The sequence below is a fragment of the Lissotriton vulgaris genome, chromosome 1_1, assembly GCF_964263255.1.
Source record: "Lissotriton vulgaris chromosome 1_1, aLisVul1.2, whole genome shotgun sequence".
Classification (NCBI taxonomy): Eukaryota; Metazoa; Chordata; class Amphibia; order Caudata; family Salamandridae; genus Lissotriton; species Lissotriton vulgaris.
In genome coordinates, this window is record NC_141685.1 from 547,972,190 (window position 1) to 547,999,171 (window position 26,982).

The 26,982-nt window shown below is 49.2% G+C and overlaps 1 protein-coding gene across 2 annotated transcripts in view; it reads right to left on the reverse strand.

The window, feature by feature from the left end:
* Positions 1 to 26,982, reverse strand: part of BRDT (bromodomain testis associated) — a 2,469,968-nt gene that overhangs the window by 1,543,093 nt on the left and 899,893 nt on the right. The gene's annotated exons all lie outside the window — the stretch shown is intronic.

Sequence of the window (26,982 nt, forward strand, 5' to 3'; positions counted from 1 at the left end):
GTCCTGGAGGACGGAACGGCCAAAGAAGCCATCCCTCCGGACTTGACTGTCCAGGCAGTAGTGTCTTGCGAACGTGTGCAGCGAGGCCCACGTAGCTGCCTGGCAAATGTCCTGTAAGAAGTCTCCTCGGCCCAAGGCAGTTGTCGTTGCCGTGGCTTGAGTGGAATGAGCCCGCAATCCAGCAGGGGGCTCCTTTTTGGCCATGGAGTAACATGCCTGAATACACAAGATGATCTACCGCAAAATGGTCCTCTTGTGTACCGCCTTTCCCTTCTTCGCGCCCACGTAACCAACAAAGAGTTGGTCATCCACCCGGAACTGGCGTGTGCGATCTAGGTAATAAGAGCGCACGTTTTGGGTCCAGACGGTGGAGCCTCTCTTCCTCTTTCGAGGGATGCGGAGGCGGAAAGAAGGTGGGCAAAGTAATGGACTGCCCGATGTGGAAGGCCGTGACAACCTTGGGCAGAAAGGAAGGTCTTGTCCGCAACACAACCTTGTCCGGATGAACAGAGAGGAAAGGTGGAGTAGAAGAAAGAGCCTGGAGCTCACTCACTCTCCTGGCAGAGGTGATGGCAAACAGGAAAGCAGTCTTCAGGGTAAGTAGACTGAGAGGACAGTTATGGAGCGGCTCAAAGGGAGCACACATTAGATAAGTGAGTACAAGATTCAAGTCCCACTGGGGCATCACGAAGGGAACAGGAGGGAACATGTGTGTGATGCCCTTCAGAAATCTATTTACAATGGGGGACTTGAATAAGGAAGGCTGATCAGGTAGCCGTAAGAAGGCGGAAAGAGCAGAAAGGTACCTTTTAAGAGTGCCCAGAGCAGAGCCCTACTGGGCAAGGGAAAGACGGAAGAGTAGAACTTCAGAAAGGGGTGCAGATAGAGGGTCCACAGCCTTTGCTGTGCACCATGCCACAAATCTGTTCCACCTGCAGGCGTATACCGACTTTGTGGAGGGACGCCTGGCTGCCAGAATGATATCACAGACTTCGGGAGGCAAGTCAAATGGCCTCAACTGCCGCCGCTCAATCTCCAAGCTTGCAGGTGGAGACTGGACAGGTTCGGGTGCAGGACCGTCCCCTGCTGCTGTGACAGAAGGTCCTCCCGAAGAGGCAGACGAATCGGGGGATCGACTGACATGCTGAGTAGCTCGGGATACCAGTATCTTCGTGCCAAGTCCGGAGCCACTAGGATAACCTGGGCACGGTCGCGCCTGATCTTCTTCAGCACTCTGGGCAGAAGTGGTATAGGCGGAAAGGCGTACAATAGACAGCAACTCCACTTGCGACGAAAAGCGTCGCCGGGCGAGTGCCGTCTTGGAAATTCCAACGCGCAGAACTGATGACATTGCGCGTTCTCTTCTGTGGCGAATAGATCTAACCAAGGCTCTCCCCATTGCTGAAAGAGGCCTTGCGCCAGGTCCGAGTTCAGACGCCATTCGTGATCCATCATGCACAGACGGCTGAGTTCGTCCGCCCTGGCATTCAGAGAGCCTGCCAAGTGTTAAACCACCGGGGTCACGCCCTGATGTTCCAGCCACTGCCAGAGGCGCAGAGCCTCCTGGCATAAGGTCCACGACCCCACCCTGCCTGGTTTGTTGCAGTACCACATGGCGGTGGTGTTGTCCGTGAACACCTGCACTACACTCCACCGGACAGAGGGGAGGAATGCTTTCAGTGCTAGACGAATCGCCCGCAGCTCCAAAAGGTTGATATGGAGCTGGGACTCCACCGGAGACCAGAGGCCTCTGATATCCGCCTCTCCCATGTGGCCTTCCCAGCCCTGGAGGGACGCGTCCGTCACAACCACGTGCTTCGGGTGGGGTAGGGAGAGGGATCTGCCACTGACCCACTCGCGGTCCGTGAGCCACCACTGCAGTTGTCTCGCAGTGCCCTCCGAGATCAAGACATGATCGGACAGGTTGCCCTGATGGTGGGCCCACTGAAACTTCAGGTCCCACTGCAGAGCCCGCATCCGCCACCTGGCGTGATGCACCAGAAGGATGCAGGAGGCCATCAGCCCCAGAAGCCGCAGCGTCAACCTGACTGAGACTCGGGATAACGGCTGAAAGATGGGAATCAGAGCCTGTATATCCCGAACCCGCTGTTCGGGAGGGTAAACCCGAAACTGCGCCGAGTCGAGAACCGCTCCGATGAAGAGGAGCTTCTGAGAGGGATACAGGTGCGACTTTGGCACATTGATGGAGAACCCCAGCAAATGCAGGAGGTCGGCCGTAGTCTGGAGGTGGCCGACGACTGTCTGGGGCGAGCCCACCTCCAACAACCAGTCGTCTAGGTAGGGGAAGACTGACACCCCTAACCTGCGCAGATGAGCTGCGACCACCGCCATCACCTTCGTGAACACCCGTGGGGCACTGGTAAGGCCGAAGGGGAGCACGGTAAACTGAAAGTTTTCTTGGCCTACCGTGAACCGCAGGGAACGCTGGTGGGCCGGCTGGACGGGGATGTGGAAATAAGCGTCCTGCTAGTCCAATGCTACAAGCCAGTCTTCCGGGTCCAGGGCAGCTAGGACCTGAGCCAAAGTCAGCATCTTGAACTTCTCCTTCCGGAGGAAGCCGTTGACGTTCCGTAGGTCCAAGATAGGGCGTAGGCTTCCTTTGCCCTTCTTGGGTACAAGAAAGTAGTGGGAGTAACATCCACACCCTACTTCTGGCCCAGGAACGCGCTCGATGGCCCTCTTGGCCAAGAGAGCCGTGACTCCCTCTTGCAGAAGTTGCAAGTGATCCCCCGACACGCGGTGGCATGGATGGAGGGGGTCGCTCGAAGGGGAGGGAGTAGCCCCTTCGGACGATCTGCAGCACCCACCTGTTTGACGTGATAGCGCGCCAGTGGGAGAGGTGATGGCGAACCCTGCTTCCCACAGGCGTCACATGGGCCTGAAAACTCGGAAGGTTTTGAGGCGGGTGCTGTGGAGGGAGGTGTGGACTGGCCTCGCCTTTGTCCCCGACCGCCGCCACGGCGGTTTCCACGGCCGCCACCACGCTGTTGAACATTTTGCAGCGCGTGGCTGGCAGCACGTGTGGGGGCCCCCCTTCCGTGGCCACGAAAGGAGCGAAAGGCACCCGTTTGCTGGCTTGGGGCCGCGAGGCCCAAGGACTTGGCCGTATCCCTGGAGTCCTTAAAACGTTCCAGCGCATGGTCTGCCTTGTCGCCGAAGAGGCGACGGCCATCGAACGGCAGAAGTGTGGCCTGGACATCGGCTGAGAAATTGGCGGACCTCAACCAGGCGTGGCGTCGAACCGCCACCGTTGTTGCCATTGCCCTGCCCAGTGAGTCCGTTGTATCCAGCCCACACCGGATGGAATAACGCGCTGCATCTCGGCCCTCCGCAAGGGTTTGGGCTACTTTAGCCCGGACCTCCTCCGGGCATTGTGGCAGCACCTCCGCAACTGTGTCCCACAGAGTGTGGGTGTGGCGGCCCAAGAGACAGGCGGTATTTAGAGACTGCAGCCCTAAGCTTACAGACGGGAACACCTTCCTCCCGAACTGTTCGTATCTCTTGGATTCCGGGTCGGGCGGGGCCGACGGGAATGCGGTCTGGGAATTGGAGGCCTGGATGACCAGGCTCTCGGGGGTGGGATGGGTGGACAAAAAGCATGGGTCGCCCGGGGCCGGGCGGTAGCGTCTGGCCACGTTCCTATCCACAGGCGGGCCTGTGGCGGGCTTGGACCAAGTGCCCACGAGAACGTCACATAAGGCCTCATTGAACGGCAGCAGAGGCTCGCTGGAGCTTGACTGCGGTTTGAGGACCTCAGTGAGGAGGTTAGTCCTCACGGCCGCAACGGGGAGCTCAAGGTGTAAGGCCTTGGCTGCCTTCGTCAACACTACACTATATGCAGACCCCTCCTCCGAAGCCACAGTCAGAGGGGAGGTAAATCCAGTGTCTGGCGATGTGCAAGACCACTGGCCTCCCTAAGCTCATATGTCCAGTCCTGTTGAGACTGGCACTCCAGTGCCAGAGGGTCCTCAGACCCCTCCCAATCCTCCTCGTCACCCGTTACCTGTAAAACAGGATTAGTAGACGGGCCTCCTTGTGGAAATAAAAATCTCCATAGGCCGTCGGAAGCGGCGCCCAGCGGCGCCAAAGTCGGACTGTAGTGAACATTGGGGTCGGCGTCCACAGATGGCGCCGGGGGGGGCACCCGTGGGGCCTGCGCCGGTGAGGCCGAAGCACTCCAAGAACCTCACTGTCAGAGCACTTCAGATAATGTTATACTCACATGCACTTGTTACCCTTCACTCCTTTCCCGTTGCTAGCGCTTGCTTTAACTTTTCACAAGCCTGCCCGCAGCCCATTAAACGCCTGTCTCCTTACCCATTTTGCAAATCTACTTTTGCTTTAAATTAGATGGGACTTTCATCCATGCACTTACCACTCTCCGTCTGCTGCTTCCCTTGCAGACGCACTGTGCCCAGCCAGGCAGTCGCGGCTTCACATTAATATAGCAAGTCTGTACACATCCTTTAACATGAAATCCTACCTAGCCTCTTCTGCTCTTAATCCACACCCCTCGCTCCCCCAGGTAAAATCTATCACAAGCCCTTCACGTGACCCCGCCCTCCGCCTCAAGGAGCAATTCAACTCGACAGCAGCTAAACCGGCTCAAAGCTTTTCGCGCTGCTGCCCACAAGGTGGCGACTAAGACCAAGAGCAGGAAAATGACCTGCTTCGTGGAGACCAAGAGCGTTCATCTTGACAAACACCACTATTACCGCCATGTTTCAGTGTGCTTATGTTCAATGTTAACCTAGCACAATAATTTAAAAAGCAAAGACATTGTGCACCCGGCCCCCTAGGGCCTCCAGACGGGACCGTTGGGCCCGAAGGCACCACGGAACCCGACTGAGGAGGGAGGGACCGCATGGCCATGAGGTACCGCTCGATCTCCTCTGGTGTCGCGCCGTGCACAGGGACCCGAAGGTATGGGGCAGGCGGCGACGCTTGCGACTCCCACGGAGCCGCGTGGGCGGTGTCGCCCGAGCCCCCGGCCGTATCGTGCGAGCGTCGGGGTGGGTCGGAGGAACAATGACGTCTCTCCGACCTCTCATGCCTCTTACCGGAGGACTTGGAGCCTGACGACCGGTGTCCACTCCCGGAGCTGTGATGACTCCGACCTCGCGACCTGTCCCTCGACCTCCCGTGGTACCGGGACCGGGACCTGGAGTGGCGCGGAGCCAACTGCCGGAGCTCGAGCCGCTTGCGGGACCGCTCCCGCCTAGCCTTCGACGCCAGGGCCCGGCAGTCGGAGCAGGTGCGGTCGTCGTGATCGAGGCCTAGGCACTTCAGGCACCGGCAATGGGGGTCCGTGACCGACATCAGTCGGTAGCACTTCGAGCAGGGTTTGAACCTGGGCATCCCTACGAGCACCGATAGAGTCGAAGACTCGAAGAAAAAGAATGATCAAAAAGATCAAAAGTTTAGTCAAAAAATGACCAGGGGTAGAGCTTCTCCGGATCTGCGCTAGCTGGCGCGGAAAAAAGAACTGACGTCAGCACGCATGGGCGGCGTCTAAGCACTCCGACGACGTCATTCCGGCGCCAACGACGGACGCGGAGCCGCAGACGACGCCTACCGACTCGCAGGGGTATTGCTACGCAAAAATTTCCGGATCCAGTCTGACGCCTGGGGATATTCTAAGGTAAGGAATCTATCACTAACGTGTCTCTTTCAGATAAAGTATTTATCCCAAGATATTATAAGCAGCCCCCAAGGTTGCTATGGGGCGATAGGACAATAAATGTGTGGGGTCCCGCCCAGGTTTTAGTAGGGAGGTTGAGAGGGAATCCTTATGTTGGGGAAGGGCGGGGGGGATATAATGTCCCCTTTTCAAGGGTGTTATACATATATTTGAATTTTGGGGCCAAATGGGTTGGAAACAATTTTAGTACTCAACTGCCTGGTGACTTATTAGGGGCCAGGTCATTGATGGCCTTCTTCACCTCAGCCACTTAGATGGGAATGTCTAGTTCTTCATGCTCTAGCACCAAAATACTGGGGGGGGGAGCTTGCTATAAATAAGTGCAGGGCTGCTGGGCATACTTCTGGTCGTGGCAGATATGAATAGGAGTAAAAGCCATGGAAAGCTTAAAATACTTCACTGTGGATGTAGGGGGGTCCTGGCTAGAACAATCTCTGTGACTGAGGGTGTGGTAACTTCCTGGCACGCTAACCACAACATGAGGTTGCTCGGTTTATCGCCCATGCAGTGTGCCCAGGCTGTATATGCAGCAAAGTTGTAGCAGTGGAGGCGCTCCAGAAGGACAGCATGTCTAGTTTAGGTTTCAGTGAAAGTTGCTTGGGCTTCTGCATCGTATGGGGCAGGACGCTCTAGCGCCGTCAGGGCTGACTATTCAGGCCAGATCTCTTTCAAGATCCTGACGCACTCCCACTACATTTCGAATGCACACCCCATGCAACAACCTTGACGGCATCCCATTCCGTGGGGCATGTGTCAGCTGTGCATGATTTTCTGTGAAATAGTGACCAATATGTTTGAGTTCAATGTCCTTGAAACTGGGGTCATTGAGTATTTCCCACGGGAGCAGCCAGATGGGAACTAGGGTGGGTGGTGCAGTCCAGTCCATGCCCATGACGTGTGATGTATGATAGGAGATGATAAGCCCTAGGCAGTCTGAGTGTTTGAGCTGGGAGAGGATAGTGGAGGAGCAGAGTAAGAAATCGATGCAGACATATAAATCATGGGGAGCTAAGTAGTGTGATTAACTTTTAAGGGTAGGATGGTGAGTCCTCCAAGCATCTAGCAAGGACCAATGTCTAGTACAGTGTGCAAATTACGCAAAGTGGAGGTGAGTAGGCACTTGGGGGAGGGCGGATGACACCTGTTAAGGTGGACATCCAGTACACTATTATAGTCCCCACCCACTTGTATTGTATTGCATTTTATTTTTTGTATTGCACAGTTACTTAAAACCATCTGCAATATAACTTACATGCAATTTTAAAAGCAAATTAGAACAATTGTTTAAAAAAAGACATTCTTGTAAAAAACAATGTGTTTACATAAAACTGTATAAATACCGAGTAAGAAGATATATTATATACATTTATAAATCGAAAAGTGTTTGTCAGTTCAGCCTTGTTGGCGAATACTTATTTAACAGACCAGGTTGCCTTTTAGTTTGCCTGGCCTCTCTTCTTCCATAAGCCTAAGACTCAACTCGGCCATGTATCTCCCAAATCTGGCCAAGTCCTGTGGTGTAGTGCAGGAAAAGAGAACCGAAGTAGCTTCGTTCACTGTCCGTACCCCGGTGCGCAGCCATATTTGTTTTAAGAGGTTCTGACGGGACTGCAACATACCGGGACAACAACAAATCAAATGTAGCAAACATTCAAATTTAAAGTCACAGATTCTGCATCTGATTTTATGTTTAGAGATCTCCACCCGGGATTTAATTATTTAATGGGGAGGGGCACAAGTCTGGCCCATACAATGTTTTTTAGTGCTTTCCTTTCCAAAGCTTGCTTGAGATATGGCTGGAATTTAATCCCGGCAAACGATTTGATCAGCCAAGGTGAGCCTCTTCCTGTTGCGTAGTCTGCTAGATCGATTTGATGCGACAGTTGATAACATTGTTTATTAATTGAATTTTTAAAGGCCAGGTAGTTTACCGTCCCCTGATCCCAATTTTCCATTGCTAATCCCAGCGCTTCCACTGCTTCATCTGTGTAACGATGCCACGGGTTAATTGACCCCCTGTAAATTGGCTTCAGCATCCTCTTTAGGCTTCCGGCTGGAGCTGTTAGGACTTGGTAGTAGTATTTCACGTGCATTCCCAAACATTCTTTACTTTGTTGCTTCAGACTAAATTCTAAACGAATTAGGCTGTTGCGTGTATATTTAGGCAGTTTGAAAATGCGTTTGTAGGCCTGGCATTGTGCTTTGTCTAACATTGATTCCATTTTACCCGGAAATGCCTCCTGTGCATTACCTGCAATTGCCCTGATTTTTGCTTGTATTACGTTCCTGATCGGAACAGTTGTTGGGCTTTGCATTATCTCATTTAGTTTGCATAGGCCATAAATTGTTGACTGTGCTTTAGCCTTCATTTTATGCAGATGTATTGTTGCTTTACCAGTGTCACTTAGCCAGGACCCTAGGTAGTTATAGGATTTTACTGTGACGATGAATTCTTTGCCCACATGCCATTTCAATAGAGCCTTTTTTGGGTAGTGTCCAAACATAACTACTTCAGTTTTTTGAGCATTTATTATAAGTTAATTTCTTTCATTGTAGTTATTGAGGGCATCCAGGCCCCTTTGTAGCCCGATTTTGTGTGATCCATTACCACTAAGTCATCTGCATACTGTAATATTTGCAATTTGTTGTTTCCAATTTTCAGTGTTACAAGACTGGCATTTTGAAGCTTCTTCCCCAAGTCAGCAGTGTATAAATTAAACAATATGGGGGCAAGGACACATCCCTGTTTTAGGCCACGGTTTGTCCAACACTTCTTCGTTGTGGTATTATCTGCTAGCTTCACTTTGATCCAGGTGTTGCAGTACAATGAAATAATGGGGCTACGAAGACCTACTGGGATATGCCAGTTGCGCAACTTATTCCAAAGCTTGTGTCGAGGCACTCCATCAAAGGCAGCTGAGTAGTCAATGAAGCATGCAAAGATTGGTTTATTATTTTTGCCATTTGCTTGCTGGTTCAGATAGGACATGGCCACGATATCGATTGTGGAGCAGCCTTTACGGAACCCGGTCTGATGGGGGGGGGGGAGGATTTTGTTCTCTTTGATCCAACTATTTAATTCATTCAATAAGGTGCTGGCATAGGCTTTTTCTTTGCTATCCAAAAGGGCGATTAATCTATAATTTTTTGGGTCTATATTATCTCCTTTTTTGAAGATGGGATGTAAAAAAGACTCTCGCCATGAATCCGGCACCTTTGCTTTCAATCGACATTCAATGAACAAATTGGATAAAATACTGCCCCAATATACCGGATCTTCTCTAAAGATGGCTCCTAGAAGACCGTTCGGCCCGGGTGCCCCCTCCTTTCTTATCTTTTTTATTACCTTTTCGACTGCCATACGGTCTTGTTCTTTGCCTAAGAATTCCACTGAGCCGTCCTCCTCTGTTATTACGCTGGCCGAGGAACAAGTTTCAGGGCTTCCAGGGATTGTGTTACCCTCCTTTTCAATGTAAATTGTGGCAACATGTCTGAGCCAGGCATCTGCATGTACCGAATTGCGCTGGTCTACTTTACCTTTCTCCAAGCTAGCTATAAAATTGCCAGAGCTGAAGTTGTTTGTTTGGTTTTGAGAGCTCATGTATCGTTATCCAGTCTTTTTCTAATTTATTTTGTTTCAGAGACCATAACTGGTGTCTGCGCTTTTTCGATAGATCCTTGCACATTTCCCTTGTTTCTTCCGTTCTTGCAATCTTATGTGCTCTTTTATCCCTCTTAAGCTTACTTATTGTTGTGCATAGTATTTTATTGTTGTGTTTAAAATGTGAAGTGGATGTTGTCGGTCCGTGTGGGATGTCTTTGTCATTGTTGGCAAGTATAGTTTTTAAGGCACAAATCCAACTTGTCCAATTGACCACACTAGGTTGTTTTTCAAGAGGCTTCCCTTTATACTCTTGTTTATTTTTCCATACATTAAGTAGCGTAGCCTGATACTTGTTCCATTTTAACCTTCTGACTAATGTATGGTCTTCAATCCCTGTTAAATGGGATACTACAACCGCTTGTTCCCTCTGTATAATACTGGGATTTAATTCCACCTGTAACAGTTTGTGATCGCTAGTTTCATATGATTTTACTTCGAAATTGACTAATTTCTGAGTGAGGAGGTTACATAAGAAGATGTAGTCAATTATAGAGCAGTTCTTAAAAGTGGCAGAACCTGAATATTTGAGATCTAAACTTTTCCAGGTTTCATTGGCAGACTTTAGGTCTTAGTTTTTCAGAAATGCATTGAAAATTCTTTCAGAGCTGTCTGGACGTGACATTTCATTTTTTGTTCCCAGGTGGTGGAGATTAAAGTCACCTACTATCACATTGGGCACTAGTGCATTTGCATGTAGAATTTCCTGTATTATTGTTATGGTATTTTTTGTAACTTCCAACTTTTTCTGGCCATATGCGTTTAAGTATATGTTTATAACTAGCATTGCAACACGTACATCACTGTCCCTACTTCCCTCTATTAAGAGCGCATGAAACACTTCTGACTCTATTTGAACCCTTTTTACTTTTATCTGGTTTAGATGTTTTACGTAAATCGAAATTCCAGCTGATGGTCTACCAAACCGATTATGTTTAGTTGCCAGTGTATGGAAACCGGCGTAGCCTTCGAGGTGGACATGCTCTGTAGCCCAGGTCTCTTTAGACATACTATGTCCCCCTCTTGCAGTGACTTGATTACTGTTTCGTGTTTGAGTGCTTTACGTATTCCTGCCACGTTCCATGAAATGATTTTGAGATTAAAAGATGATTTATGATTCATGTAAGGTAGACTTGCGGTTTCCGATAATATGGCTTTAGAAGTGGGCGACCCTGGTCGATTCCATAGGGTATCTAATAGGGCAGCTTGGGCAGGCTCTAGAAGAATTGATGGATACTTTTCTTGTTCCGGTGCACTTACTGTAATCCCCCAGTCTCTAAAAATATCTTTTGCTCTAAGGACTGCTTCAGACGTATGATGACTTGACCAGGTCACTACAGTATCTTCTTTGTAGAGGTCTCCCTCTTTTGGTTCAAACTGAACACAAACTAGGTCTTCACTCTTTATGCGAGTCAACGAAGGTATATGTTGACGGAGCCTTAGTAAGTTCCCCCTGTTTAATGTATTGTGTCTACCCTTTGATTTATACTGTGGTTTGAGAATTGTTTTGCACATATTTCTGGTTTGGTCAGAGTACCGGACAAGGGTTCAGGGTGTAGAGGTTTTTTTACAGTGCATCTCTCCTAGTGCGCTTTCAAAATTGGTATGCACAATGTTTTGATTTTTTGAGCCCTCTCCCATTATACCGTTCAGCAATCCACATTCATTTTTGTCCTTAACAGTTTCATTTACTGTTTGCACCGTTTTCTTTACTGTTCTACCAGTTTCAGTGTACCGTGGTATTAATGGTATTTGCATCATCACCCAGAGGTTTATTTTGTTGTTGGCTCTTAATGGATATGGTTTATTTGATGGTTGCCTTGCCTGGATTAACGGGTCGTTGCTTGTGGCTTCTGTGGAGACATATGTAGACTGACCCCAGCTCCTTCTGATTTGTATGGACTTCTGGCGCTTTAATTGTTTTTTTTGCTTTTTCTTCATACGTCGCGACAAATTCAAATTAGTAATACTAGTTGGATTTTCCGGTTTCTTTTCCTTGTCTGGGGTTCTTCTAGTTTCCACTGATTGAGCGGTAATTAATGGAACCGTATTTATGTTTATGTTACAATTTATAAAGTCCTTTTATAATGCTTTTTCATTGGAAATTTGCTCCGTTATTTCAGGTATTCTTTTGCCTACTATTTGAGATGATTGTATCTTTAAATCTTCGATAAGGGTGGAAAGCACTGCTGGGATTGGTGCCAATTTGTCGATTGTTGGCCAGCAGGCACATTCTGTATTTAAAGTGGTTGCGTATGCTTGAGCTTGTGTTATCAACCGATTTAACCTCATAGGAGCATCGAACATTTGCGCCCAGCGTCTGCCAACGGTTATGCGCAGCACTGGCAAGGTAGTGCTCGCGACGACCGTTGGCCGACTGCAGCACTTAAGGGGCTAAAGCCGCCAGTTTTTGATCAATCCCTGAGATTGTTGTTGCCATGATGTTAAGTAAGTCCACTTGTACATCCATCTTGTTTGATTGGTAGTTCAAGGCCTCAATTGTGAGTTGGGATGTCTTAAAGAATATGTCCCATATTGTTCCAGAGTCTGTCATTTCTTCTGGTTGTATACTGTCAATGTTTTTACCGTGGTTGTCCCTTGCAGAGATGTTATTAAAAGACAGTTCACTTTTAACTGTTAGGTGATTTTGCGTATGGTCTTTGCTGTATGGGAACATGTGTTCCAGTGTTTGAACCAACCTACTGTGCTTTGCGACTCCCTCTTGATTTTTTTCTCCTGGTTCCTCGGGAGTCATGCTGTTTTGTAAACTAGCCGATGGTGCTGTACAAATCAATGTTTGGATTTCACTATCAATTTCACTTGTTTCCACGTGTTGATACGCATGTTGAGTGGGGTTCGAGAAATGCTTGTTAATTTTTACATGTACTTCAATTGGTTGGTGGGCCCCCATACTCTCAAATTGCTCTTGCGGGTTTTGTAACATTTGTTTAACTGGGGGTTCCACGGAAAATATGTCCTGGTATACTGAGTGGTCCCCGTTCGTCAGGAGATCCTGGTCCTTAATAGACCCCCACGATTGGTCCATTTGTTCTTTGCATTCTTGGTCCTGCTGGGGCCCGATTTGAGTTTGAATTGTGGGCCCTGTGTTAATTTGTTCAGTCTTTGAAGTTGTGTTCCCTATATGAGTAAATGGCGGGATTAGTGATGGTAGCCCATGCCCATGCTTCCGTCGCACCTTCTCATCCTGATGAAATAACATTGTGTCCACTGGGTCTTTTAGAAAAATAAATTTACTTGGCATGCTACTTGATTTAGCAAACATTTTGTAGACTGGTGAAATTAAGGGCTGCACCATGTCCTCTAATTTTGCTTTGTTATTTTTTGCCGTTCGGCCTTGTGATTTCTTTTTCCTTTTTATTGATGGAAGTGTTGCTCTCTCTCGCCCTGACCTCATAGTATATATGGTATATTGTGTGCGTCTTTTGCTTTTATTTTTCTTGTTTCTTCCTTTTATTTCTTATTGAGTGACAAATGATTGATCGATCGTTTGATTGTGCCTTGGAGTTTATGTTTGTAACAATCCTGCTACTAGCCAGCATGCGGTTTGTTTTGGAATTTTTAACTCCTTTTTGTTTTATTTTTCCCCTTTCATTTGCAGTGTCTCCAAAAATACCTGGGTCCAAAGATACATGTGTGACCCAGCTAGTTGTACTGGCCTTCTTTTTACCTTCTTTTTGCAGGTGCTTCTGTATGCTATATGTTGTGAGCTATGTACTACTAAACCCTGCACGCCCCCGATTCTCTGGACAATGAACAACGGACCAGATGCACCTAGGCGTCTGTACACCAGATCCGACTCTAGTTCCAACTCCAGAGGGAGCAACAATGTTCACAACCGGCTGACAGTCACCCACAAGTCACTCACAGGCCACTCACTGGTTAGTCTCTGGTCTTCAATCTGGTCTTCAATCTGCAAACGTCCGTTTTTTGACTGTGCTGTCTGGCGTTACAACCAAGCCTCTACCACCCCTCTGCCTCCGCAGTTTTCTGCAATTCTGCAGTCCTCAGCCATCAGCCGCCCTCAGCTGTCTGCTGTGTATCTGGCCTTATGACTCAAGCGGAGTGAAACAGTGGGAGGAAACCTGCATCTACCTCGGCCCCCCTCCGTCCTTATGACTCAGTCCACCTGCTGCCTGCTGCTGCAAACGCGTTCAGCTGAAATCAGCTGTAATCCACTGCCTCCCACTACTGGTTACTCCTTCTGCCGACTGCTATTTGTCCAAAAGCGGGATTAAGCGGGTTGAAAAACGGAGCTGAACAGTTCCGTCCAAGCTGAAGCTACAGAGAAAGAACTGAAAGTGTGGAGAGAAAGCACGGGTAAATTGGATGCGAATGGTTGTTGGGTCGAATTGTCAGAGCATCAGCGATGGTTGTTACCCGATGCGTACGTGCCTGCAGTGGTTACAATGGCACATGGAATGGCACACATCAGTGTGAAAGGGATTTGCAAACTACTGGCTCCAGTATGGCAGAACACTAGAATCCCCAAGTATGCAGAGAACATAGTCAAGAACTGTATGGTGTGTCTGAAGTACAACCCTGGTAGGGGAACCCCAACTTCAGCTGGTCATTTTGCTCCTCCTACGTACCCGTTCGAGGTTTTGCAGCTAGATTTCATCCACATGGAGAGGTGCAACAACCTGAAATACGTACTCGTTGTTGTTTGTGCCTTTTCAAGATGGATAGAAGCATACCCATTGAAAGACAATAGTGCCTTATCGACAGCTAAAGCCCTTGTCAAAAACTTCTTCCCCAGGTTTGGAATGCCGAGAATGGTCTGGAGTGATAATGGGAGTGAATTTGTGTGACGAGTGATGAAGAGAGTATGTGAAGGGCTAGGCATTGATCAAAAGTTCCACGCTGCAAATCACCCCCAATCAGCTGGATTAGTAGAATGCTATAACGGCACCCTAAAACTAAAATCGGCCAAAATCCAAGCGAGCACTGGTCTTAAATGGCCTGACGCTCTACCCTTGGCACTCCTATCAACAAGAATGACTGTACACTCAAGAGTGGGACTTAGCCCCTATGAGATAGTGTTCGGCCGTCCGGCCAACATCTGGGGAGTGCCAAGACCCACAAAATTCAGCGAATTAGAGCACCCTGTACTGCTTGACTATCTGTACGAATTGACGGCTAAATTGCGTGTTTTACACCAACAGGTACATGACACTTTACCTCAAGCTACTGAAGCTCCAGGACACCCTATACTCTACATGGAACACTATACCCTAAATGGAACCTACGTACTCGTAAAGAATTTCCAGCGGACAAAGAATGAGGAGCCCCGCTGGACCGGCCCCCACCTAGTACTTCTGTCGACAAGATCAGCAGTTCGAGTGGAAGGAAAGAAACACTGGATCCACGGGACCCATTGCAAGAGGGTCCCGTTGCCTCTGCCTTACGACCGGTGGGTCCAGGAGGGGATTGCTGACTCTGAGACCGAAACTTTGCCTCACTTCCTGCTCTTTAGTGATGCACAGGTAAAAGGAACAAACTGTGCGCGAGAGTGACAACATCCTACAAGGATCTGTGCCACCGTCAATGCGATTGGACACTACAGAGCCTGAACTTTTATTCCAGGACCAGACAACTCCTGGAAGAACACATTACAATTTGAGGCCAAGAACTATGACTATAGACAAATAAAAATTGTTTTTTTCTATTTTTGAAAGTGCAGCTATCTCTCCCCTATGAGAAACTTGCTTATTTTTGTTTTTCGAACCGCCATCCGGGTTCTGCTGCTAGGGTTGCGGTTGCCCAAGTCTTTGGGGTGCAGCCGAAGACGTTAGGTCAACGGTTCTGGTCGGTCTAAGAGAGTTGCCCTGGATTGACAGAAGCATTCCTTAGCATAGAACACCCTACCGCCGCGGGCAGCAATTCTAGAGGATGGAGTTTTTCAAGACGGAGAGGCCTGCCAAATCAATGAACTTTGAAACAAGAATGTGCACAGTGATGGCAAAAACATGATTTGTGATAATATGCATTTTCATGTTGTGTAGTATAATGACGTTTTTAATAGCCTATGCTTTATTCACTTTTCGAGTGTCATTTGCACACACTACACAACCCACACCTCCTCCTCTTGTTTCCCCGCACTCTTTTCACCCTCTGCCTGAACACGAGTCTGCCAGAAGGTTGGAGTTTGTAAATAATTCATTCGTTCAGCTCTTACACCAACACCAGTTGATAATGAACACGACTAATTGCTGGGTGTGTGGACTTATGCCACACACAACAGATAAGGGTATCCCATATTTTGTCTTGCCATTTAGCTACTATGGTTCTTTATGGGCATTTCAAACGATGTTTCTATTTGCCATCGAACCATATCCCCCACGTTCCACGAGAAGTAACATAAGCAACAAGGCATTAGTGGTGGGAATCACAAACATGAGCAGAGATATCGACACGTATGGAACGATTCCCAGAGATGAGTTGAAGGCTTACAGTAGATGGAACACAACGGGGTATGGAGTTGCCTTGAGTGAAAACATGCTAGCAAAGAGATCCTCCCCGATCTGGACCGTACCCCATCAGGGTCACCTATGTCTGCAAGGAAATGGCAAGAACCCCAGAGCTCAGTTAGGGAAGAGTGTCTGTACTGAAACGTATGTTTTTTCGTCCCAGACCTCTCCTCGTTCTTAGCGACCAAGGGTACCTACTTCATCTGCCACGACAGAGCATATACATGGTTGCCCCCTGACTTCTCGGGCACATGTTTCATTTCGTTCCTGTTGCCTCCCACCCACACGGCCGGGGCAGATTACCATAGGACAAGGACAGTTAGAGGTGTCGTGAGTAAAGACGACACTACGAGTCAGGAGTTTGGTGACTTCGTAAAAGGTTTTCTGCCGTTTTGGGGGCCTATGGTGAACAGCAGGAACATTCGGCAATTGACGAGGGTAGTTGAATCTACGATTATTGAAACTACCAGTGCCCTTAGTAACTTGACTGCGGAGCTCCAGTCGGACCGCCTTATGATACTTCAGAACAGGGTCATGTTAGACGTCCTACTTGCAGACCGAGGTGGGGTATGTAAAGTGATCCAATCAAGTTGCTGCATTTTCATCCCAGATAACGCTCCGACAGTATACCAGGCCATCTCCAAACTGCATAAAATCTCTGAATCTATTCATGTGGATAAAGGAGACTGGTCACTGATGGGGTGGTTCTGGGAACTGATATCGGCATGGGGATGAAAGATTTGGATAGTCATTGGGATGATCTTAGCCATTCTTTTCCTGTTCTGCCTATGTGTACAGTGTGCTCCTGCAATATGTGGCCACTGTGCTACATCATGTGTAAGGAAACCTGTATCAAGAAACGAGCTAAGTAATAGGATGATGCTACAGCAACATCTCAATGACTTTGCGAACATAGACCTAGACTCAAATTAGCATGAGTATTGGTTGTTTTGCCTATGTAAGGGCAAAAGGAGGGTCTGTGGTACTGAAATTCTGGACCCGAGTCAAACATCGTCACACCATGACGATTTTGGTATCCGCGAACCGGTAATGATTTGAGCATCATACATAAGTATTTCCGTCACGCTCGAGTGACGAAATCACCCTGAAATCAGCATTTCCGTTCCGAACCCTCGGGTTCCATTTTGTGAACGGCATCCATTTTGTGATTGCCCTCACATAGCCAAATGACTGAAAGCCAAACCCTGGTCCGAAGGACACGTACACCTTAGCTAACTCCTCTGTGACCTGGGCAAGCTCACTCCACCGCCTGAAGCCAAACCTGTTCGGCCAGGTCCTTCCCCAGTGGCTGAGCAAGATTAGTATCAAGGCACAACGTATCATAAACCTTTCATCGCACACAAACCATGCCTAATCTTACACACACCTGTCCCTGTTTCTTGCTTTATGACTTGCTTTACGAGGAGGAGGTGCCGTCGATATCTGATGAAATACTGGGTCTTGCCGGGTAATCAATTACGGGCTGGACGAACTAAAATATGTGCTTGTCATCATGACTCTGCTTTCCTTTTGTAGTGAAAATATGTGTATGGTCGACTGTAAAATAAGGAATTTGTGCCCGGAGCTCAATATTTTGTATAAAGGACGAAGGCTGGCTTTGTAAGTTTGAGTAGTCTCCTGAGAACATACATGCTGTTGTACTTCTAGGATACCTGTTACTGGTTGCAGCCAAAAAATACGATCTTTGACTTCACCCAGAAGACTCTGTGTTTCTGTAGTCTGAAACAGGAAGGAGTTTTCAGGTGTTCTCCCTGGCACCGCCGGCTCCATAAAAACCCGGTACTCCAGGCGGAGCGTTGCAGGCAACCCCCGGTTGCTCATTTCCACAACCGCCCAAAGGACTAACGGGCGCCGTCACTCCTCCAGGATCCCACCATGGATCTCCCTGGGGATAATTGGCTCTCGCACCCTATCTGTGCTCCTGTAGAGGGTACCCTTCTGTACCTTCCAGCGTTGGATCGCCCTGTAACTCCGCCTGCAACACAAAGCAAAATAGTATTAGATAACTACCGCCCCCCCCTCCCGCTGCCCGACAGCCGGGTTAGCGGTAGGGAGGGAAAACAGAGTCCGGGCAGCGCCGCTCGTCCGGGTCAAGGGGGGGGAGAAGGTCCATCCATGCGGCCGGCCAGGGGTCTAAGAGGGTGCCAGGCCCGCGACCCCAGGCCAAATACCTTCGGCCATGCCACTCCCCCGCCGGAAGTGACATCACTGGGCACTCAGAGTCCCAAACACTAGACCGCTCTTTGGGGTCTGTGCCATCCTGTGGCACTAAGGGTGGCCGCCCTCTTAGGTGGCCCCGATCCGAGACTTAGTTATTTCTTTCTGTAATAAGTTAACTATCTCCGTCCCAGCAAGGCGCTTACATTCAAAATGGTAGACAAGGTGCTGAGCCACCCGACAACCATGTCTGAGCCAAAATATATTCCGCTTATAACCCGTAAATACAGTGGCACAGGTGGCAGCCTGAGCCAGGGAGAAGAGCCGAGAGGAAGGTGATCAGCCCAGCTGATGGGAACACCTGTTATGCCATCCTGCCAAGCGGAGAGTGAACAGCACGCCACATTGCCTTCCCCCCATACGACACTTGCTGACGTACGCGGAGGACCCGTCTCAGGCCGATAGTAGCGCTTGGTAGACCCCCGAGCCCACCTGCTGCGATCATGCCTCCCCAGGAACAGCGGTGGAGGGAGTCTTGCAGCGCTCGCTTGCCCCCCCTCTCAATCTATGCCCCGCCTTAGGCCCGGCAAAGCTCACCCAAGTCTTGCTCCAATCGCACGCCACATGAGCCGAAGGGAGCACGGGCGTGGAAAACCCTCCGAGTCGGGGACACCCACCGCGACACAAATCGGGGATCCCGCGGGACACGCGGCAGAGCAATTGCAGTGCTGCTTCAATGTCAACAAAAGCTCCGAGCTTCACAAGAAATTCTGTTAGACGGCATGGCTCCCCGAGCTCACCAGGACAATGAGGTTCGTCACTGCACCAGACGGCAGGGGGAGCGGAAAGAAACAAATCATCACACCAGAACATTAACTCCTTCCCCCCCCGAACACAGTAAAGCAGGGGCCCACACCCGCGGCGCGCCCGTGATCGAAAAGCAGAAATGCAGGAGAAGACCGGCCAGCAATAATGTCCGTCAAGCGCACGGTCACCACCCGTGTTGCCCTTCGGCTCCTCCGCCATGTCTGCCGCACAGCTGGGGGGGCGGTCCACCGCAAGTCCTCCCAAGACTGAATGGCTACTCCAATGATCAATTCTGTGACTCCACATCTACCAACCTGCCCCCTCGGACGACCAACGTGCCAGGCAGCGACGCCCCGAACCCAGTCAGTCTCGCCCCCAGGACCCCACAAGGGAGATGTGGGAAGGAGGAGGGGCCCGCTGGTCGCTCCTCACGCTGTGTGTGACCGCGACGGCCAGCGCGGCGGGAGTCGGACACATGCAAAAGACAATGGCAGTGTCCCCTGAGCTCTGCGCATGTCCCAGCACCTCGGACGCATTAGGCATACCCAAAAAGTGCAGCACCTATGACCAACACTGCCTGTCAGCGCTGAAGATTCACATACATGACTTGAACGCACAGGGCCCTCCCGGGTGCGCCCCCCATTCAGCGCCCAATGCCACACAACCTGCCGCTCCACAAATGTCCTGCACTCACTGCAAGACCCGTCAAAGAAAACCCGACGCGAGACCAGACTAGCCCAAAACAGCGTCCGGGCAGTACCGCTCGCCCGGGTCGGGGGGGGGGGGGGGGGGGGGGGGGGGGGAGGGGGGTGAAGAGGGTTCATCCACGCGGCCAGCCAGGGGTCAAAGAGGGCGCCAGGCCCGCGACCCCAGGCCAAATACCTTTGGCCCTGCCCCTCTCCTGCCGGAAGTGACATCACTGGGGACTCAGAGTCCCAAACACTAGACCGCTCTTTGGGGTCTGTGCCATCCTGTGGCACTAAGGGAGGCCGCCCTCTTAGGTGGCCCGGCCCCCTTCGGTGGCACGGGGCAGCCTGTCATTCTGCAGCGCACAACCTTGTCTGCGGCTGGAGACGGTAAATCACACCTGCAATGTGTATAGCGTCAGCCTAATCCGGCAAACTGCTGGGGGCCCACCGAGCAGTCATGGGTGCACTGTAGGGGCAGATCAGTATATTTCATTTGAGGAGCGACCATATGCTCTGCTGGGGACCTTCTGGAGACTGCTTCACCCGGGCAATGGGCATCCCCTCTCGCCCACATTACGTGGGGATTGGTGACACCTAAACGGCGCCGCAGCAGCAGTGAGTACACCGGAGTGTTGTGCATGCGCAGTGTCACAGAAGAGGATCCATAGTGTTATTATACAGAGAGGGCCGGCCACCATGGGTAAACAGGACGCAAAACAGCCCAAGTTGAACTTTGAAGGCAGGGGATCCACCAGGATCACTGAATCAGACCCGGAGGCGGGCCCTGAGCATCCGCCCGAGTCACAGACGGAGGATCATGGAGAGGATTTACTTACCCTGATACTGGAGATGGGGTCCAGCCTTCGAACAATAGATACTAAGCTGGACGTGCTGACCACCCAGCTAGACAGTCAAAAAACAGGTGGGGACACACAAAACGCAGCTGTATGTGCTTGAGATTCGTTACTCAGACTCCATGATTTCCAAGTTGAAACCAAAGAGCAATTGTTACAGATGGACAGAGTGTTCGGTCTGATCAGGGCGAAGAACCAGTACCTGGAGGCGAGGTCATGCTGTAATAACCTGAGGATAACAGATTCCGGAGACAATGGCTATCTCTAAGATGGAGGTATACATCACCGACCTGCTGAGGGAACCCTTTGATCCTAACCTGTCCACTGTGTTTGCGGTTGAGCGGGCACACCCCCTGAACCCTAAACCTCCGATCAGGGCTACCCTCAGGCCCATCCTAGCTAGGATTTTGAACTACCAGGACCGCGACCTTATCCTTCGTCTTGCTCGTAAGGCACCATAACATAAAGGGAATAACAACCATATGTTTCTATGCATATTGTTTCACCATTTTAGGCTTGTTGTGATCTTTTTCCTTCCTCTACCACTAACTGTAAAGCGCTCTGATATCCTTCGGGATCTAGTTCACGCTATATAAAACTTTATAAATAAAATAAATCTCCTTTTACCCCTACTTCACGTAGGCAGTGCAGGCGGCACGACTGGAGTTTCTGCCTGCCAAACGGATCTTACTTCAGGCCCAAATTGTATCCTGCATAGGTCAACGTTACGCACGAGAGCACAACGCATTTCTTCTCTGATGCAAAGTCTGCACTGAAATTGCTAAACATGTAGAGGGGGAGAAGAATAAACAAGGCCTCCACGTTGGGAACACATCTGCGGATAGGCTGAGTGATAATGATTGACTGTATTTAGTACTGAAGTTTTGCCGCTGTACCCGTATGGTTTAGTCTGACTTGGAGTTCTTAAGGCCTATACTATTTGGGGTTTAATTATCCCAGATCTACTTTTTCTTTTACTTTGATATTTTCTCCTAGTTTGTAGCCGGGAAAATTGGCAACTAGTATAATTGCTCATGAATAGGCCTGACCCTCAACAGATTTCTTGGCCACCCTGCTATACGTAGGGGAGTCTGCCGGCAGTACTGCGCCCCCCCTCCATTCCCTTCCCCCCCCCTCGGAGAGCTCCCAACAGTTGTTTTTTGCTGCACCGAGGATCTCCAGTCTGTTGCACTGCTAGGAAGGGCATATTTGCTTTGTCTGTAAATGTTTTTGGGGAGGGTAATGCACAACCGATTTATTACAACTGTGCATTGTTATCATCTGTTGTGTACGGGTTCTACACTGTGCCAAGAGTGAAGTATCAGTCAGGTTTAAAATGTTAAGCTTACATTTTTTAACATGAAACATTTGTGGTGTAAACGACCATAGGAAGGCAAGATTAGTCCATTCCTCTTACAAGAGAAACACTTGAACGCTACACCATCCAACAGGCTGCAACATAGAAGGTGGGGGCATGTATAATCATCCATCTACTCCAACTACTCCAAGGGTGTGGCTGTGCTAATTAGACAGGGGCTCGAATGGAAGAAACAGGAGTCACAGGTCAACCCAGAGGGTAGATTCATTTCACTACTGGGTGAACTGGGCGGGATCCAGGTGGCAATGATTGCAGTCTACGGTCCCAATGTTGATTCCCCAGGCTTCTTCTAGAACTTATGGGCTCAGGTGAAAGCAACAGACTGTGACACATTCATTTGGGAGGGGGAGGGGGGAATTTTAATGCAATCTTAGACGATGCACTGGATAGGAAGGTCTCTCCCACTCACTGCACCACTCCGCTAGTGCTGCCCTAAATGCTATTATTTCAGATGCTGATCTGATTGTATCAACAGCAACTATTATTGAGAGAAGGTACATGTATTTCCGACCATCACAGGGCCTGGTCCAGGGTGGACTGTTAGCTGGTGTCTCAGGACGTAGCGACATGGACCTGCAAGGTCTCATCTCCCGAGGTCCTTGTCTGACCACGCCCCTAATCTCCTGGGTTTACAGATTCCCAATTCCATCCCTAAAATGTTTAGTTGGCGGCTTCCGCCTAATGCCCTCCTAGATGAGGCTTTCAAAGAAGAGGTTAGGAGCGATATCACTGAATATTTTGACGTCACTGCTGGCATGGTCACCACTCAGGCCTCTTTATGGGAGGCTTTTAAAACGGTAATCGGGTAAATTCATAGCATGTCAGGCTGGTGTATTGAAGGCTATACGTGGTACGCTTACCTCACTTGCGAGACCGATTAAGGAGCTTGAAACCAAATTCTACACCACAGACGACCACAAGGTGGTAGCAACACTGAAAGAATAACTGTTAGAATTTGAGAAGGAAGCCCAGCGGGAGGTGAAGTTTTTAGGTAAACATGCACAAGCCAGAAGGGATGGTGACAGGGATCGACCTGGGAGAACTTTGGCATCGATGCTTCGTGCCCCACGGTCAACTGCCTATAGTACTGAAATTAAAGGCGAGAACCCAACCGCGATTAGAGGCCCTAAGGAAATCCTAGATGCGTTCTCACAATTCTACACTACGCTTTATATGTGAACCCATGGCGATGTCCACGAGGGTCTTGGACCCTTTCTTGATTCATTGGAGCTACTATGGTTGAGAAGCAGGCACAGGGAGTATTTGGATGTTCCTTTTGATGTGGAGGATGTCACCCAGGTGATTAAGAGCTTACCACTTGAGAAGGCCCCGGGCTCTGATGGCTTAGCAACAGCCTTTTATAAAACCTATGCTGAAGAACTTGCTCCTCATTTGATTGCGATGTATGAGGAGGCCCAAACCTCTGGAATTTTGCCACCGTCATTGCGGGAGGCAATTATTATTACCCTGCAGCAGCCAGGGAAGCCCGAAAATGAACTCGACTCTTAAAGGCCTCTCTCATTGATAAATGCAGACGTTTAAAACTTTGGCTAAATTGGTTGCCAATAGAATGCAGCCTTTGCTCCCACTGATTACTCGCCCTGACCAATCAGGTTTTATCCCTGGTCGCTCCACAATCTTAGGACATTTTTTACCGTGGTTCATTATTTACACCCTGATTCACAAGCAATAGCAGTTTTTCTTGACGCTACCAAACTGTTTGATGCGCTAGAGTGGTCCTACCTATTTGCAGTTCTGGTGAGGATGGGGTTTAGTCCTCTGTTTCTTAGCCTGTTGAGATTATTATATACAAGGCCCTCAGCAAGGATCCATGTGAATGGCATGCAGTTGGATCCGTTCGTAATAACAGGTGGGACAAGGCAGGGGTGCCCTCTGTCCCCCTTGTTCTTTGCAATTGAAATGGAACCATTGGCAGCACGGTGGCTGGGCTTTAACACGAGGGGCCGCCTCCTCTCAATATATGCAGTTGACAGGATATTATTTATAAAGGACCCAATGAGGAATATGGCTTCAATCCTTCGTGAATTCATTAAATTCGGTGGCCTATCAGGTTTCTCCATAAATTGGGCTAAATCTACTATATTCCCTCTGACAGATGCTACAACCCACTTTGGAAATGAATTCCCACTCACATGGGCAGACGAGCCAGTGAAATATCTAGGTGTATGGCTCAATAGAAACATGCAGGACATTTGGGATATGAACTACGAGCACATAGTTTCTTGGCTGGAAGGGAAGGTTTCTGCATGGGCTAGGCTCCCTCTGTCACTATCCGGGAGGATTGCAATAGCAAAGATGGTGGTTTTGCCAAAGCTGTTGTAACAATTTGTAAACATCCCAATTCTCTGCTTATCTCCATGGTGTGGGTGGTTCCTAGGCATGGATTTAGTGGGAATTTTTGACCCTTCCTTTACACCAGGGTGGTCTGGGAGCCCCGGATTTACAACTGTAAGCACTGTGTGCACAGGCTCAATTTTTGTATTACTGGATTTACCCAATCCTCTTTCAGCCACACACAGGCGTGGAGCTGAATGTGGCAGCACCGTTCCCTCGGCAGGTAGCGGTATTTCAGGCCTACAAAAGAGTTCGGGATGGCATAGACACAGTGGAAACCATACGATGGGCTTTGGACAAACGGAGGGAAAGAGCAAAACTGGAAAATCTTATATGCCATGTCAATCCCTCTGGCACATAACCCAATGTTACCCACAATGGGGGAGGGTGTAAGCAGAACACTGGCACAGAAGATGGGTTTGATTACGTTTGCAGATTTATACCCGGAGGAGTCATTTAGGTCCCCCGTATGTACAGTGGAACAGGCCGTGCCCTTCTCAGAGTTATTTTTATATTAAAAACTCAGGGCTACCTGCACATCACTACACAATACATTCCCAAGCCCTCCACCTACACTACTTGAATTAGAAAATGTACTAAAGTCTTAATCTCTGCGTAGAATAATTACACATATTTACAATAACATGCAAAACACTGTCCCAGTATTGCAACCTAAGGCCATACAGGTGTGAAATGAGGAATTACAGACCCCACTGACAGAGGATCAATGGACCTATTGTTGTGCCCACCTAACGGCCTTATCATCTAATTATAAGTTGTGCTTAATCCACTTGAAATATTTACCCAGATTCTACAGTACCCCAGCTCAAATACACTGCATGGTGATTTAAGGAGGACGTTGCTGCTGAAGATTTGTGGTGGCCCAGGCTACTTTTCTGTAGATGTCATGAGATTGGCCACAGTTGTCCTTGTTTTGGATGGCCATATTTACTACAATTCATGACATAATTGGCACGATAGATGACCCGAACTCCTTACTGGGGTTATTAGGTTATTCAGAGACACGCCAGCTGCATTCCGCAAACTACACCCTATGCTCCTAGTGTTTGCTAAACGCCAGGTAGCCATGCACTGGGGAAGGAAGGGGGCGCCCATTTAAAGGTTGGGTCCAGGACGTCACATTTGGGCACACACAATTAACCAGGTTTTGGGAATTGATGCAGTCAGCATCCAGGTCTAGGGACATATGGAGTCCTTTCTTGGAGTAGGCACTTGCTCGCCGGGAGGAGGATTGGGGAACTTCAGGGGCTCCTATGGATGCTCAGGTGGGTAATTGACGACCTAGCGGGGGATCGAAATACCAGATGGTGATGTATAATATACACTAGATACGTCTTAATAGTAGTGGAACAGATGGGTCTGGTACTGACTGGTGTTTTTTGGGTTAAATGTAATCTATCTTGCAATCTATTATACTTCTGCTGCATAGGGATTCTTGTGATTTCAAAAGTAATTTGATTTTTACTCTGTACAGGTGGAATTGTGCATCTGATTTGTTTATAGGCAGCATATTCAAACACAATTGGATGGCCATAATAGACTGTAAGCAATTGGCTTGTTGTTTGTAATGTTGGTCATTAATCAAAATACGAATATAAAAAAAGGTAAGAATATTGAATAGCGGGCACATGCTGTGTGCATACCTCTGATGTTTAGGGTGCCATCTATTGAAGATGTAGTGGTGTAGATAAGAGTGCTGATGGCCTCCCGGTGTTGGGTGGGTGTATGCTGTATGTTGGTGGTCACTTGCGCTGTATAGGGTATAACTGCTGGAACAACATGGCCAGGCCAGAACCATGATCAGAGCCGGCACCAACAGGCTGCTCACCCAAACTAAGACATGAAGTAGTCATTATGGATTGTAGAGTGAACATAACATCACCTGGCAAGTCCAACCAAAGTGTCTGAAAACAGAGGGGGTCAAAAGGCAAAGGGAGCCCTCTGGAAGAGTGGTCAGGGATCCCGCAGGGGCTTGAGGGTCTGGCGCCAGATCACTGGGGCATGTACCCTGTGGACACACTAACAAAGGTGGTATCCGGTGGGCCAGGCTCAAGAAGCAGCAGTGTCTACTGAAACTGTGAGGCTCATTGCTCATGGACGGAGCGGTGAGTCTCCGTTGGGCTCCCTGAAACAAAGACAGTGGACATGAACCCCTGCCCTCTGTGGTGATTATGGATATCAGAGTATATTGTCTGAAATCTCCTTGGAGAGGGGGGCAGATAGACTCCAAGATGGTCATCACTGGTGGTGAATGTGGTATCCTAGCCTGAAACTATCACAGGCTGGCGGAACGAACAGGCCATAGCGATAGGCAACGGTTGACCCTCCTATCGCTCCTGTTGGGAAGGCACTTTGATTGAACTAAGTGGGTCTTAGGATCTGCGATCCCAGCGCCCCCACTGTGGTTGGGTCCTGGACTTCGCTTCGCCCCACAGGGGAAAGAAGCACCTGGGAGTGCCTGGTGTTCTATCCAGTCCCAGGCAGATGAGGGGAGTCAGTGAAAAAAATAGGTGCACTAGTTCTCTAGAGCCTTTAGTTTTGCTGAGAACAGCAATGATCATTAGATATGCATGCCTCGAAGTCAGCATTTCACTTTAAGGATGAGCGTTGTCATTGAACAGCCATTTTGAAATCTGGAAATATGAACACTCAGCTGTTCTTGATCTCCAATGGGCCCACCTGTTGAGCCGCCTGCAGGATGGTGTCCATCTTTGTAGTGAAGGAGCTGGGCAACGACTGGCAGAGGCACTGAGCTTGGTTGTGGTCGCCAGGCAGGGACCAGATCGCTCGCTCAAAGGATAAGTAAGGGGATAACTCTGAAGCTGGATG